At 42.1% G+C, this 12,705-nt stretch overlaps 1 protein-coding gene across 4 annotated transcripts in view; it reads left to right on the forward strand.

Annotated features, from left to right (window-relative positions):
• RARB (retinoic acid receptor beta) overlaps nucleotides 1–12,705 on the forward strand; it is a 334,164-nt gene that overhangs the window by 201,775 nt on the left and 119,684 nt on the right. The window lies entirely within an intron of this gene.

Raw genomic sequence — 12,705 nt, forward strand, 5'->3', positions numbered from 1 at the left:
GCACAGGCACTTCTTACCTTGTGTGCTGCAGCTAGTAGTTGAGATAGAACAATTATGACCGCGGTTCATCAATTTTCTCTGTGTTAGTGTTGCTTTTGGGTTCTCAAGAAAGTGTACGTGTATGGGGGACAAAACCTATTGAGACTGTCTGCCAGAAGAGGAGCCCAGGGCACGTCTCTGGCCAAACACTGCTGTTACTGTGGCTCTGCCAGTGAAGAGATTCTGTGTCACTGAGGTTCCTGAAATGTTTTTTCCAAACAAGGTTTATTTGGGATTTTAAAATAGGACAAAAAGCACTACGTGAATCTAAATATTAATTTTGTTGCTTTTCTGGCAACGAGACCAAGGAAACGGAGCGAGTTGTACTATTCCATCATATATTAGCTGTGTGTCACGTGGCAGTATGTGGAGGGGATTTTTATTATCTTTTCATTTGAGCTGTAGGAGTAGGATTGAGTTTTGTCCTCAGACAAGTTCTCCAGGCTCCCTGTGCGTCCTGGTGGGAGGTCTGGGTGCTCATCCATGGGCAGAAATCACTTACAGCTCCTGAGCTTCCACGTACAGACATGCTCCTGTGAGGTTCTCCCCAGCTGCTGTGCGTAACTCAAGCCAGGGGACCAGTCATATCTCACAGCACCGTTTGAAGTCATTACATCTGGGGAGTTATCAGCCTCATCTCTACCACCAGGTACACACAGATACAAACCAAAGAGCCGCTGGTAGGGGTAACCTTTTGTCCCAGGTAAATGGTTCATGTAGTCATGGTAAAGGTACCATGTTGGTCAATGTGTGTTCAGAGATGGTGTTAATCTGATGCACGCCAGTGATGTCAGCGGGATGGGTGGTCCCTTGGAAAGACCTCAAGTCCCCTTGGTAAAAGAAGCTGGAAGCATGTTAATGGCACCAGTGCCAATTCAGGTGGCTTGGAACACCCACAGGAGGACTTTCTTCTTTTGGACAGGATTGCCAGACAACCAGGAGATGAGAAGATAGGACAGGACAAAACCAGCAGCAATACATGTGAGCCAGAGACTACTCTGAACTTGTGTGAGAAATGGTATGCTGTCCTCTGCCAGGGATGGCAAAAACGACAACGGCTCTGGCCTACAGAGCCAATTTCTGAGCTCATCTAGCCAATACAGGTGCTTTGTAGATGTGTCATCTTCTCTTCTGTTCAGGGAGAAGTATAGGAGAGTTGCCTTGACCTTCTCCTGAAGTAAAATCTTTGAAGTAAATAAGATTAAATAAACTTAAAAAGGAATGCAGGAAGTCTTTCTTTAGGGATTTGTGTATCACATGTGGCATTATCCTGTGTGTTTCACGGCTGTGCTGCAGCTAAGGACTTTCTATGCTGTCTCTTTAACCGGACAATTATGCTGCTTACACTGACAGAAAAAGTGAGTTATATTCTGTATGGTCATCTCTTCCACATTAAACTTAATATGCATTTCAAGGCAATGGCAAAAAAGGGGAGTTGGAAGCTACAACCTCTGTCTTTTTTTAGTTTTGTGTATCCAGGCAGTGACATGAATTATTCTAGATACACAAAAACAAAATAAAATTGCACAGCGTGTGCGAGACAAGCTTTGATGTACAGAGGAAACATAATGTGAACATTTGATTTTGCTGTATTATACAGTACAAAACACTGTCTTAATCAGAAACCTTAATCAAAAAGCTGAATATTAGCTCCTATTCCAGAATAACAAATCCTTTACATCTCACCATAGAAGCAAATGGTCCATAGAAGAAAATTTTTCTCTATATACTTTATCCTCACTGGGTTAGGTTATTTTATATGTTTTTTATATATGTTTTTATATGTAAGTTTGTAGCAGACTGTTATGTAAATGCACTGTCCAGAGGTAGTGATTTATTTTTTTAAAACAAAAATGAGAAGTTATGAGGGCTCAGCACTTTCCACACATTAAAACTGGAACAATTGAAATTTTATGCAGTACAGGACTGGAAGCATGTTGTGCAACAGGAGAACAAGTGTCAGCTAGAAGCTGACGTGGAGAGGGGAGACTGAAAGAGTCTAGCAAGGTGCAGGCTGAGCAGTGATACTGTGAGCACTAAGTACACCAGAGGGGAAGGCTGCTGGACGCGAAAGGAATTGGTTAAACGTAGAGGACAGTGTTTGCACAAGAGCAACTGGGAATGCGCAGGTCAGAAAATGAATGCAGTTTGTGGAGGAAAGGGAGGCTTTCCTGACCAGCGGAGGAAGGAGATTCCAGAGCAGCCTCCCAAAATCAGCTCCGGGAACATAAGGTGTTGTCCCTTGTGTTTTGGGAATAGACTTTAACAACACCGTTTTCTTGCAGAGATGCTGTTTGGAGTCTGTAACCTGGCATGTCCTCTATTGTCCTGCAAATCCATGAGTCCTTTTCAGGTTCACTGGATTACAGCACACACGAAGGTGTAGGTTATCTTCTCTTAAGACTTAAAGGTCAGGGAAAGGAGCCAAGTCATGAGCATGTGCTGTTTTTGAGGAATATGCTAGTCTTTCCTTCACAAGTACTTTTGGCCTTTTGGGAGGAGGAGGCACAGACAGCAGGGCAAGGTGCCTTCTGCTCATTTCCAATAGCAAAGCAGCATAGGTGAGGGAATGCGTGTTACGTGTGTGTTTGTGTGCCAGTGAGGGACGTTTCCTATTGCTACCACATTTCTGCTGAGAGATCGTGCCCCTTCATGACTTTGGGCTGGTTTGTTCTCTGGTGGGTTACACACAGTGCGGAAATGCTCTTAAAGCTGGTGAGAGCAAATGATGCTTCTAACTGTTTGTGTGGCACAAGCACCGTTCATGAAAGTGTGACTGGTCCATTGCAGCATGCCCATGTTTCCCAGTGATGTGTGGGTGCATCCAGGCGTGCTCGTTAGTATCCTCCTCTTCATGTCTCCATGTGATTTATTCTGAACTGAACTAAACTGAATGGCCCGAATTATGGTACTCATTACCTAATGGCTAATGTTAGTACTGTGGTGATGGAAGTATTTGTTTTTTTCTGCTCTCCACTGCAGGCTGTTCAGGGGGGAGAAAAGGACCACTCAGGCCTTACTAAATCACTCATGGACCTAGTGTTAGCATGTCTCGCCAAGAGCCCTCTTGTGTATTGCAGCATTCTTGGGGCCATAGGTAGGAGAAAGCACCATAAAGTACCATCCGAGTGCTTTGAATCAAACTGCAAATGCAGGGATGCATGGAAGGTGAAAGAAGCATTTTGACAGATGTTGTAGCACCAGAGGTTCTCAAGTTTTAGGTATAAAAATCTCACTTTAAAAAATAAAAAGTAGTATGCTCAGTAACACTGGTTATGGAACCGGGTCACTCATAGAAATAGAAATATGGTTGTTGCTTTTACTACAGGAGCCATCAAGGATCCTTCTGTGTTGCACTGTGGTATAATGTTTAGGCTATGCAGTAAGTCCCACTTTTTGTGCATGTTTCTGTCAGCAGAAAGTGCTGCAGGGCATTTGGCTTCATCACTGTGGGCTAAGAAGTGTCTCTTCCCTTGGCCAGATGAATAGTGCTGAGTTTTCAGCGGGAACTGGAGCTATTTCTTTCAGACATAGGTGGACATCTAGAGATGGGCTACAAGAGGGCAGAGACAGGAAGGGAAGGAGGTGTGAAATCCTGCAGATTGAAGGGGATGCAACGTGCCAGGTACCATCGTACTTGCTGTGCCGTGTTTTATTGTGGGGGCTGTGTTTACTGTGTACGTGATGAGAATATGGGAATTAGGGGACATCGTGATTTATTGATTTCCATTGCATATGCCACAAATACCGGATAAAAAATTTAGACTATAGCATTTCCACCCAAATGTTTCATGCGTTCCAGGTATTTGTATCATTTCCTAAAAGGCAGGGGTAATAAATAGCGTCTTAAATGCACAGTAACACTGAGGCAATCTGAATGACATAAAAATAATAAGCAAAAATGTGTAGGGGTAAAACACCAACTGTATCTTTTTCTCAGCCGTATCTGGGGAGAGTGTATGGCAATTTTCAAAGCAAGCAGACAGCTACCAACATTTTTCTTCAAAAGGGCAGAATTTGACTTTTACCCTTTACGAGGGCATTGCATCGCCTGTCTGAGGAATCTTCATTTTGCCTGCAATCAGAAGGGGCACTGTGTGGACTAATGTTGATGTCATTTCTCGGCTGAAGCTTGCTCTGTCTAAAATATCAGGGCCCAGACATCTTTATAGCAGCAGAGCGAGTGAAAATACCTAGTTCCATTTGTAACCTCTCAACTGTATTCACACTTCAGACGCCAGTTTTTACAAATAATTTCTAGATACTACAAGAAAAAACATACTCTGTAAAGGTCAAGCACTGAATGGAGCTTTTTTGGCATCATATGCGTGATTCCATACATTTACATGGACGGTGACCCAAATTTAACCTTGGCCAAAGATAGTGAAGCACTGTCAGAGTCAGTACTTGCACAAGGATTGCCTTTGACATGGTATTTCCTAGATCACTGCAACCTATGGGAGCTGCTGATTGTCTGTGGATAGCCAGAAAGGTAATACCTGTAATTTCCTTATCACTCCTGGCTGTCTAGTCACAGTTGCAATGGGTCAGTATGGGATGCCAGTATTGTGCAACGTGGGTAAACTCTGCAATGACAAATGACTTGGAGCCATTTTCAAGGTGACATTTCGATCAGGGAGCTTGTGCCAAGTTTTTTCTATTAAGCATTTCATTTCACCGCATGGTTAATCAGCAAAAGATTCTTCGAAAAACCCATTATGTCATATGTCATATGTAATATGTCAGGACTGTTTCTCCTTGCTTAAAATGAAGGAGGGGCCATGAATGCTTGAAAAACAGCAAGTCTTATTTCTGCTTAAAAGTAAAAAAAAAAAAGAACAAACCAAACACATAGCTTTGCTTTTGACCTTGTTTAAAAGCTATCTAATTGAGAAACCAAAAATTTACAGGTTTACACAGCTTGATATGTTATTCATTATGCAAACACTTTCAAAAGCAATGCTAGCCTGTGTAGTATTATGATATTCAATAAATTCGGTATTAACTATGTGTGTCTTTTGAAGCTGTAATAAGTCTGAGTCATTTTATATTACTGCAAAGACCTTTTGGAATATAGATCAAATCCCCAGCATGTTTTCCTTTCTTAGCAAACTTTTTTCTACATCTAGAAGGCTCAAGTACTAAACGACCTGCAAGTTTGTGTCAGCATTTGTCTTTCTTTTCCCTTTCTGTAAATGAGAAATTAGCTTTATATATGCTCACCAAAAATACACATCTCTTTCAAGTCAGTGTCAGTATAGATTCGGTTTTAAATATGCTTGAGACTTGTTCTTGACTAGTTGATTCTGACAGGGTTACACATGTATCTTGTTTACTCAAGGCAGGAGGTAGGCTGAAACTTTGGTTTTCTCTCACTGACCGCTGCAGTAAGATGTCTAAATGGCTTCCAACTGGCTAGCTTTTAGCTCAATCTAAATTCCTTTGAAATCTCCAAGAACTGTACAATCCGTAGACTCATTTACAGTCCTGTGTTCTTCTGGTTTGAATGCCATTAACTATTGAAGTAACGACCAGCTGGACGGACTAGCAAAGCGCCCTTGTGAAATGGGGACATAAAATACCTCACCCGTCCTGCTGTGCGGTAATTGTCCTAGAGGGCAAAAGGAGCTTATGTCTCTTCTGCCTCAGAAAATCCCGTATACCAAGCAGATACTCTGCAGTTTTCTGAGACTCTCAATTCACGGTATCAAAATGGGAACAATTTCATAATGTCTTTTGGTGTCCAAATGAAAGAAATAGGCACCTGACTCCTGAAACGACCTTACCAGAAAAGTTGGCACAGAGGATCGACCCAATATCCCCATTGGCGTTGATATCAGCATTATTGGCAGAACCAAAGCAAACATCACCTCCAATGTCAAAGGCAGTGCCAGCGCTTCAAGGCAGGAAAGCTGAACAGAGAAGAAGTGTATTCTCAGTTTCAGGACAGAAGCTCAGGAGGACTGTCATGGTCTTCCCATAAGGGCTGTGGTGAGGCTTAGGCAGACATAAAAAAAAAATAATGGATAGCTCGCATGTGTCAGGGACAAAGACCTGCAAATAGACTGTGACACATTCTGCTGGCTTAAAAACTATCATATCTAAAGACTATTGACATACATTGGTGCTGGCCTTGAGAGAAGACACCTGGACAGAACCAGGTGCTTCCCAACAGTAGTCCAACCTCACTGCTGAAAGCACGTTATGCTTTAAACCCATTGCTGGAAGTTGTCTGCTCTCATTTATATTCTTCAAATCTCACCTTTTCCTCATTGTTTCATGGCAGTTGTTGCTCTGAGGTCTGTGGATGATGCAACCAAAAAACCCTTGAACTTCCAGAGTGCAGCCTTGAGTGCCAAGATTGGTCAGGTCAACTGAGCAACACAGGAGCCACCCACACATAGTGGATATCACTGTGGTCCTAATTCCCGACACGGAAACCGGTGTCTACCTGAACAAATTTCCCTGTCCATCCAGTTCTTTACTTGGACAACTGAAAGCAGAAAATCAAGTAGTATGTGAATCCTTTGTTACAAAGGATATGATCCTAAAGATTTCTTTTGATAGTCTTTGAACTAAGAATTATTTTCTGCATGAGAACCAACCTGAATGTTTCAAAACAGTTTTACAATGTCCTCCTGTGCCACGCAGACTCCGTGAGACTTTGATTTTGTAGGGGGGAACTATTGCTATATGTACGTATTGATATATGTGTAAGAAACTAAGAGCTCCTTACTTTATTCTGTGGGATGGGGTTTACCTTGACGTCGAACAAATGAGTGCTAGGGATGATCATCATGGTCACTCCGTCTATTTACATGATAGCCAGACCTTTTCGCAACCCCTCTCAGAAATTTCTTTCAGTGGAGACTTTAGTGGTCAGAACTCACTTTGTAGCTGCTTCAGAAAGTAAGTCAGAGAAAACTGCTGCTGCTCAGTGTTTCTTCATTATGAAGAGAGACCCAGTGTGAAGAGGATTAACTAGTGCGTGGGATCTCTTTTATATGGAGTGGAAGTGCTTTCCTGTAACATCCTACCTCCCTCTGAAACCACTTTCCGGACTATTCCCTGGAAATAGTCTGTAATACAGTGCCTAAATCTTTGCTTTCTGGGGATATATAGCATGTTGAACGGTATCCTTGGCTAGAAATTCATAGTCAGGTTTTGCTCTCTTTGCAGTTGGAGAGGACAGCGTTGCTGTTTTAGGGTCTCCAGTAATGGAGAATAAAGGCCAGGGCTAGAAGTCTCAGGGCTAGTTGGTCTGGGAGCTTTAGATAAGTAGAAACGGGTAAAAAAAACTTTAAAAAAAAATTACAAAAGTATGTAATTTATTCTTTATCAGTAGGAAAAGGAAGTCCGACCAGGTGTATTTATGCAGGTTATATTGTCCTGACTCTGGCTTTGAGTTCAGAGGATCGTGGGAAAGACTGCACCACAGCAGAGAGAGAGATCTAGAGAAAGGACTGCTCTTGTCATGAAAATCTTTGCTGCAGTTGTGCTTATTTGAGAAGCTTTGTGGGCAGTCTAGGTAGAGCTGGTTTGAAGTAATTCAGAGGACAAGCTGGGAGAACCCAGATTAAGGGTGCAGCTGCTCTAAGGGACCTTATTACAAACCCTAGAGATTCATAGAAATAGTGTCCAGAATTCCATTTTAGAAAAAATACAATAGCGGTTTATCAGTTAAATGTCAAATAAAAAGGGGAAGGAGGACAATGGCCAGGAGGGGAGGAAATCCAGTGGTGCTCCTTTTTTTTTTTTTTCTTGTGACTAACGATTTTTCACCTACGAACAAAAGTGCCTACGGCACATATCCTCTTGTTTTGCAAATGACCCTAAAGGATGTGTTCATATGCTAATAATTTGTTTCCTCCTTATAAATCTGGGCACATTTATGTCTTCATGCTTTGATAAATCCATTACTGTAAATATTTTGCAAATGCTGTTGCTGAGGTACCTTAATTGATGCAGGTGATAATACTGTCTGAGCCTGGCAGGATGAATCAGAAATCTTACTGCAGTCTGCGAAAGTAAGTAGCAATTCACCTTCCTCCCTACTGGGCAGTAAGTAGGAAAACATACACTCACATCCACCAAAATGTTCTTTCCTTAATATCCTTGTCTCTGGTCTCGAGGATAAGATTTGTTTGTTTCCAAATCTGTTCCTGTGCTACTCATAAAAGCACTGTCAGAGTAGTATTTGTATGATACATTTGACAGGAACAAGTATTGGGCATACTTGATCCATCAAATCTGTGCAAGAGGCTGACTTTGGAAGTGCTCTGCCCTCAAAAGCTATGGTCGCTTTAGGGGACGGCAGAAAAACGCTGGCAGTATAGGCAGTTGTGTTTGAAGTTTAGGATGCCATTTCTGTAACAGGTGTGAGAGACGGGTTTCTCTGAGAAGGGAAAGTGAGTGGTTGCCGAGAAGGTAAAATAAAAGAAAACAGGGAATTAAGAAGCTGCTCTGTGTATGTGATGATGGATTATTACTGCTTTTTCTGGCTATGAACAAGACTGTTTTCCTTGGTGTGGGGGAGAGTGGGGAGTGAGCAGTTTGACAGGGCAGTAAGAAAACTCAATAGTAGAGATTCTCAGCTAGCTTTGCCAGACAAGGATGAAATAAGTAGGATGACTAGGTACAGATCTCTTTTTACTAGATCAGATGTCAATAAAGTAATATTTTTGTATTTGTAAGTCAACGTAGAAGTGTAAGGACATTTATTTGCATTGACCAATGCTTCTCGCAAAATGGTATGGGGGGCAGCATACCACAGTGAGGAGTGTGCCACCAGGACAAGACTCTAGGTGTGAAGAGCGCAGATGGATCTATCAATGCTAATGTCCTTCCTTAGGGGAAAATATGATGTCCTCATCGAGTTATTGCTATCTATATTTCTTAATTACAGTGTACTCATTATATAGACTGTTATTACTGACCATTTATACAAGACTATCTCTGAAATAGTGTCAGTCTTGACATGTAAATTTTAAATTCAGTAAACTAGTTTTGGTTTCTCTTAATAATTCTTTTTAAATGGTACTCGGATTGTTGAAAACACTTTTTTATGATTCATGTGATTTATTATTTTTTTTATTCCATTGTGGTTTTTTTCTTTCTCTTGGAAAACTAATGCTGGCATTACTGTTGTTAGCAATTGTCGGTTCTTTCCCACACGTCTGGAACTGATTTTGTTCTCCCTGTTTTTAATGGAGCTGAAGTGAATGTGGCTCTTTGTTTAGCTTTCTTTTGGTGCCACAATATCATTAGGTGTCTGAAAAATGTAGAGCTTCTGTGGCACTTCACAAACATTAACTCACTGACCATGCCCAGCTTTGCAATAATTTTAGTGTTGGGTTTTGCCTTCCCCTGGCACTAAACTCAGGCTTGGTCTAGCTGTGTTTTTGGACCTCTTGGTATCTGACACAACCATGTGGCCCTGCTGCACATGCCTGCATAACCAGCATCCTCTCTAAGATCATCACCCATGATTTTCGTGTCTGCTCTGTATCTGCTGCTTTCCCAATAGCTTCGTCTCAGTGAGCGATGCTCAGGGGGCTTCCATTCGCACTCACTGCCCCTCTACCCTTCCACCCTGCAACGTACCTCTTGGATGACACAGTTTCTAAAAATCACATTTAAAAATAGCATTGTGTTAATAATATGTTTTATTAGGGGAAACACATTCAACCGTGTGGAATTTATAGTGTCAGTGCTTGCCAAACAACTGTTTTGCACTCATCTCCTTGGCATCAAAACGCTAAGATGAAGACTGCCTTCTGCAGGTTGCTAGATGGTGTGCCAAGAGGGAGCTGGTATTGCTGCTCGGGTAGCATTTGCTGTGGCAGTCATTGAGTTCTGGACCTTTCTCGGTGACACATGCTGCTTGCCTCTTCCTGCATCATCCTTTCCTTCCATCTCTTCTATTGTGCTTTCCACTGCCACCCCTTCCCTATGCTTCTCCACTTGGTGGCCCTTTACCCATTCAAGCCTTTCTGTTGCTTGATCTTTCCTACAGCACTGCTGCCAGTAATCTTAGTCTCTTTTTTCAGGATCTCTGCCTTCCAGTGATAGCTTCACTGGCACTGATGATTGTGTCTCTGTTTGCCTTATGTCAGTATAGCCACACAGCTGCTTTTTCAGCAGCTTTTGGCAGTGTTTGGCAAGTGCCACAAAAAACCCTCCTATTTCTGTATTAACAGCTGGAATTACAGAGAACAAGCAGTGTCTGGTAATGCTCTATTTCTTTGTAGTCCTGTTGGGGCTGCAGCTGTGTGAGAGCTTCTGATCTGAATGGTTGTCTCCCTGAAATAAACCCCCTTTTGAAACCTTGCTGGTGGTTGACCCAAAGGCTTTGAACATATGAGTCCTATCACGGGATGGCTGTGAGGGCGCTTTGCTGTCCTTCCAGCCTCAGCTGTTCTGGGCAATTCCTCCGGGATGCTGAAAAGGGCATGGTGTGTGATTGTCTTCTCCACTGGCTGGAGATGGCTGCATTTCTTTGTGTTTCTTCTGCCACCATCTTTTCCTTGGTCATCATTTTCAGCAAATGCTCTCCTGAGCATTTGTAAAGAACATAAAAATTATTCAAATTTTCTTAATTAGTTCATTTGCCCATGGCTGACTGAGTGGCAGATAGTCTACATTCTTGCTGGAATTAATGTTAATATAGTTTGTTACTTGTTCCTAGTGCATTGTGGGGGTCAGAGGTGGGGGTGTGTGGGGGTGTAGTTGTGTTTGGTTTTCTGGCTTCTTTGTGTTAATTTGAATTAGGTAATACGATTGAAAGCTAAATTTTTGCTTCAGATCTGTTGCTTTGACCAGGTGATTCTCCTGGCTGTTTTTTATTTTCTCAAATACGTTACCTACCTGAATCTTCACATTGTAGCGTATTGTTTGAAGACTGTTCTCAGTCATTGCCTCTCCTTGCTATGCTGGCCTTCCTCCATGGTGGCATGCCCAGCCATGGGAGGGTTCCCAGGAAGATCTCACACAGCTCTTGACTCCAACCACCCCAGCCTGGCTGTACCCTGTAGGTATTTGGTGCTTATGGCAAAGCCATGACGATGCTCCTGGGAATGGCCTCAATGCTATCTGTAGGTCCATGGGGAACATTTTCTTTCTCTCCACAATCGTGAACTGCCCTGGATTGTCCTGCTGCTGTGACATACGAGTCTCTGCCACAGCAACCTTGCTGTGGTTGCCTGAGATTAATGTTTGCACTCTGTTGTGCTTCATTTCTTCACTTTCCTCCATGTGTGTATATTCTAGAGTTTTCTTAATGGACCTTTTCCCCACAAACACTTGAGAAGACTGGCGGCTGAAGGGCTGTTTGGACTTTTTGAGTAATGTTGTTATGAGCTTGGCTATACTATCCCGTAGTAAAAACTGCTGTCCACTGTGTTTAAAGGCCTGGGTCTGCTGGGGAACATCTGATTTATTAATGGCCTCTTTTCAGCTTCCTCCTCATCTTAAGAAGATATAAGCAGGTAATTAGCTAGTTGCCAAGAAGATGGTGGAAATAAACTTTAAAAGTCCTCCTTGTAAAATGATTTATTTAACAGTTTTATTTTGACATGTGTGTTTTATGCTTTAATCATCTGTCTGTGGCTGTGAAACAAGCCAGGTCTTCATCTTATGCTGTTAGAATTTAGCGGACTGATCCTACATGGTTTTGTTTTCTCTTTTGTTGCTGCATGTCAGTGTTTATGTTGGCTTTCTGGTAGATGCTTAATTGGATTGTAACTGATTTTACACTAAAGACTGATGTCCGGTTTTCTTTTGGCCCTATCTGGATTGCTCTGGTTTGTGGAAGGAATCAATATTCAGAAATGCATTAAATTATTTTGTTGTGGCTTTCCTTCAGGGACATGACTTATATTTGATCATCAGTGCCAGTTGCCCAGTGTGATGGAGGTGTTCAGGTGCCTTGAGTAACGCCTCCGTTCCTGTTACGGTTACTTTTTGGAACTGGAGTTCTGGTATCTGCAGATATCTCCACCTGAATGCTGATAAAAAAGAAAAAGACTTGCAACTGTTGTCAGGGCTCTTCCAAATTTCTATTCCCTTTCACCCTTCCTGACCATTTCCTTTGATGGTAATTCTATTTTTCCTGTTCCCAAAGCTCATAATCTCAAAGTCCTCTTTGAGCCTGAGCCTTCTTCAGAAGTTCATGTTCATCAGATTATTTGTGAAACAGCCTTAGTTTCACCCCAGTAACCTTTATAGGTATTGAATGACCTATACTCTTTGTCAGAAACTTAGGCTAGGTACACAACTCTCTTTAATCACAGTCTGTTATCTGCAGGCTCGCTCACTTCTGCTTCATTCAAACATTTTCCATTTGTATAAGTCTCATTTGTCTTTCGGATCATCAGTCTCTAAGCATGTTTCTCCTCTGTTGAAACATACACAGTAATGTCTGAAGAAAAAGATTCATGTTTGTAACTCATCACTTGCTACTCTTAGCCACTGTTAGAGCAAGACCATGAATTCACCAAAAAGAAATACCTCATCCTTAAAACCAGAGCCTGGAAAGGCCCTTGTTTGAGGTGCGGAAGACTCATATCTGCAATCACACCCCCCCAGGGAAAGCCAGGGGGATTTACAGTAAATATCATGGTTTGCATCCAGAACTGCTGACAAACCAGCCTCCTTTTGATAGATGGA

Source organism: Falco peregrinus, chromosome 5 (assembly GCF_023634155.1).
Source record: "Falco peregrinus isolate bFalPer1 chromosome 5, bFalPer1.pri, whole genome shotgun sequence".
NCBI classification, from domain to species: Eukaryota; Metazoa; Chordata; class Aves; order Falconiformes; family Falconidae; genus Falco; species Falco peregrinus.